Source organism: Delphinus delphis, chromosome 13, assembly GCF_949987515.2.
Source record: "Delphinus delphis chromosome 13, mDelDel1.2, whole genome shotgun sequence".
NCBI classification, from domain to species: domain Eukaryota; kingdom Metazoa; phylum Chordata; class Mammalia; order Artiodactyla; family Delphinidae; genus Delphinus; species Delphinus delphis.
This window is the reverse complement of record NC_082695.1, coordinates 27108125-27112128: the sequence shown is the minus strand read 5'-3', so window position 1 is coordinate 27112128 and position 4004 is coordinate 27108125.

Below are 4004 nucleotides of genomic sequence, written 5' to 3'. Positions count from 1 at the left end.
TTTCCTAAGCTGTGGCCTCTCAGGCTAGGGGTTGCTGTGAGCCGTGAGAGACAGGTGGGCCCTGGAGGTGCAGCCCTGCCCCCGTCATGGCACAGAGTCCCAGGAAGGGAAGGCAGCTGCCTGGTGGTATGGCCTGAGCTGCAGGCAGCTCGACCCTTTTCAGCCCAGCACTTGTGGTGGCCATGAAGACTGACCTCAGTGTGCCTTGGCTCCCTCCCTCCCGGCTGGGCTGACAGCGGTGTCTGAGAGAGGTATGTGTCCAGCACAGACCATGCCCAGCCAGACAAGGCTGCCTCTGTGAGGACATCTGCTCTGCGGTCACACAGAGTCCCTAGAGGTCCCAGCCTTCCAGCCCAGCTTCGGCTGCCCCCCTCTCCCATGTGGGTTGAGGTGGTCCCAGGAGGAGCCTGAGGTCCAGGAGGACCCTGTGTGGGTGGGCTAGGGTGGTCCTGATGGAGTGCTGGGTGGTGAGGCTGACCCCACCTTCCAAGGCCTGGCAGGGGCCATGTGCCACCTTCATACCACTGCCTGTGGTCTCATGCCAGTGCTGTGGCCATGCCTGCTCTGGCGTGTGCCCAGGGTGCCGCATACCTACAACATACCGCACACACGTGCACGCACAGGCAGGGCAGGGACCACTTGTGTGCACACATAATGCATGTGCACGCGTGCTCACACGCAGCACAGGCAAACATGTGCACATGCACATTTTCTCAGTCCTTACTGGGCATGAGGACTCAGTAACAAAAGAAGCCACGTGGCCATCCCACCATCCCCCTCGGGACAGGGGCCTGGGGGAGCAGGAAGAGGGAGGAACACACCGTGAGTTGGGCGAGGGAGTGGGGGAACGTTGCTGGTGGAGCCAGATGGCCGTGGGGGCGGCCAGGGCTCCAGAAGCCCAGGGGAGGGGGGAGGGGAGGGAGTGTGCTCAGCAGCCAGGCCCCGCTCCCCCACCTGGCCCCTCTGTGCCCATGGTGGGAGCTCAGACCCTCCCTGCCCCAGCCCAGGGCAGAGTCAGGGCACTGCTGGGGGAGGGTCCCTGCCTCTCCTGTCCGGCCCCTCCCCCTCCTCAGCCGGGTCCTCCCACATGCCCCATTTCTTCTTGTAAGGGACCCTTGGGCCTGGGGCCCCTGGTACCCCCTGTGTGAGCCCTGGCAGTTTGCCCCTCAGCACTGTGGACACGGGTACATCTGAGTTTCAAGACCAGGCCGCACTGCCCCCAGGCTCCAAGTGGGCAGCATGGGCAGTCCCCTTTGAGCCAGGAGACCCCATCACCACCTTGGACAGCCTCCACACACACAGCTCCGTGCCGTCTGGTGTGGAGGTATAGGGCAGCCTTGGCAACCATCAGCACCCCCGGACACCGTCCCTGTGACTGCACAGCCAGGCCGGGAGTCTGCCAGCCTGCGCCTGGGCGTTGGTGGGCAGAGGGAGCGTAGGCAGGAGTTTCTTTATCCAGTTTTATCCTGAGCAGCCCCTGCCATGCCCAAGAAGACACAGCCAAGCTGCTAAATCTGGAGAGGGTGCAGGGTTCTTGCTCAGCATGGTGGCCCCTGGGCTCCCACCACCTTCCTGGCAGCCAGGAAACTGCAGACACGCATTTGCGAAGATCTTTGAGGCACACCTGAGCTCCTCAGCTTGCACACCTCCTGGGATAGGGTGCTCACTACCTCTATTGAGCCTGCTTCTTACTGAGAGACACCCATCTGCCCTCAGGGCACTTTTCAGGCTGACTGTGCCTGTCACCACCAGCTGGCCCTCAGGTGGGGCCTGGGAGCCCCCAGCAACTCAGGAGGCTGCAGGGCCCCATGCTGAGCTGGGACTTGGCTAACCCCCAGATGCCATGGCTCCATGGCCACATGCTCCTCCTGGCACTGCCAGAGCCCCAGCCCGTCCTTTGGGGCCCCGCATCCTCCCCTCCCCCAGGAGAGGGAAACCCAGGCCACAGTGGGGAATGGGGACAAGGGGCCATACAGGCCTTCTGAGGGTGAAGCAGGTAGACCTGGGGGTGGGGTGGGGTGCAGATCTTGGGGACTTTGTTCTGAGGTGCAGAGATGGGTTCTGATTTCCTGAATAGACCCATCTGGCCTCTGCGAACACAGTGAAGACTTGTGAGTGGGCACACAGGTCTGGCCAGGCCCAAGGAGGGTCGGGTGGGGGACCAGGAGGGCTGTGGCTGTGTTTGAGTTGGACCCAGCAGAAGGCAGAGGTGGGCAGGGCTCCCAGCGTCTGTGCTGAGCAACCCGTCCCCGAGGTGGGGGCCCCCAGAGGAGCAGCCCCCGTTGTCAAGGCCCAGGAGACATCTGGGTGGGGGTGTCGCGTGGGCTGTGCAGGCTGAGCTCAGGAGAGGGGCCCGGGCTGGAGGACAATTTGGGAGTTGTGAGTTTGGGTGATATTTACAGCCCAGGAAGCGATGACATCACCAGCTGGCACTGGGCCCGGGGCGGCAGGCTCAGCTCCTGCCTGCCCCACCCAACCCTGACCCCTACCTTTCACCGGACGTGCTGGTCCCCTGGGGTCAGGCGCACTGGACCCAGACAGGAGGTGACCGATGTCCAGCCTCAGTCTCCCGGACCCTTGGACCTGGCTGGGCAGGAAGCTAATTCAGACCACGAGAAGCGCATTGGGAGTGCCCACCTCCCCAGGCCAGCCGCTGGTTTACCAGGATGCTCCTGGCCCTCAGGCAACGATGCCAGGCCAGCCACAGGGCAGCCTGTGCACGGGATCCTTCCCAGCTCACAGGTCCATCTGTGTCACAAGCCCGGCCAGGCTGGTGCTACCGAGAGGAGTCAGTGGAGGGTGGCACCTGGGGCCTGTGCTTGCAGGGGTGAATGGGAGGTGAGCAGCGTGCTGGGCTCAGGCTGGGTTCCTCCCAGGTCACTTCTCTGCCAGTCCTGACCCTGGGGCCCTGGGAGGGCAGCAGGGCATGACTGCATGCCCACTGGGGACAAAGGGGCCCCTGGGGCCACCCTGTCCTGCCATCTACCTGCAGGGTTGGCCCAAGTCCTCGGACAGGAAAATCTGCCCCTGTCTATCTGGTGCCCAGGGCTTTGCACAGTAATTGGTAGAATTATTTTTTAATCCTTAAATTAGTGCTGAAATAATAGAAGCAGCAGTATATTCAGCAGCTGATTGTAGACCGATGTCCAGTGAGACTGAGAACGTGTCGGGAGTGTGTCTATGGAAAGGAAGTATTTATTTGTTGGATGAGCTGGGGCCCAGGGGCTGCAGGGCAGAGGCCCTTCCTCACAGCCAGGGTGACCCAGCCCACCCTCACCCCCCACGACGCCCTCGCAGGAAGAGGCTGCTGACGTCCCCTGCGTGCACACAAGTGCACTGAGGCCCAGAGGTATGAAATGACATGTTTGGAGCATTAGACCTGCCTGAGGCCGTGCTCGCTCAGAGCCGCCCACGGCCAGCGTGGCTCTGCCCCAGAGCGCCATGTGGCTCCCTCCTGAGCCTCAGTGTCCTCACCCCAGTGCTGGGCCTGCACAGGCCTGGCATAAATCTCTCCTCCTTGTGCCAGTCAGCCTGGGGGTGTCCCTCTGCCCAGAGCATCACTTGACACGGCACGTGGATACGTCCTGACCCCACTGGCATGATGTGTCGCGCTGTGCCCAGCCCCTCTGGCAGCCTTGCCTTTGGTCCTGCCTTGCCCCCCTCTTTTCCCACCCTGCGCTGGGCTGAAGCTGCCCTAGAGCCCCGGACAGCTGGCCCGGCCGGTGCACGTAACAGCCCAGGGGCTTGGCCGGGCTCTGCACGTGAAGCCTGGGCAGCCCTGGGGGGACAGCAGCATTCTGGATGCAGCCCACCCCACGTGGCCAGGCTGGAATCCTGTGGGAATACAGGGGCCCTGCCCCATTCCCCCCCCGACCACTACTGCCCACCCCAGCTCCCAGCCACAAAGTGCCGCAGGATCCTCCACCCAGCACCCTCTATTTATTTCAACACTCAACTCCGACACAAACCCCTCCTCCAGGAAGCCCTCTGTGATCCCCCCAGGC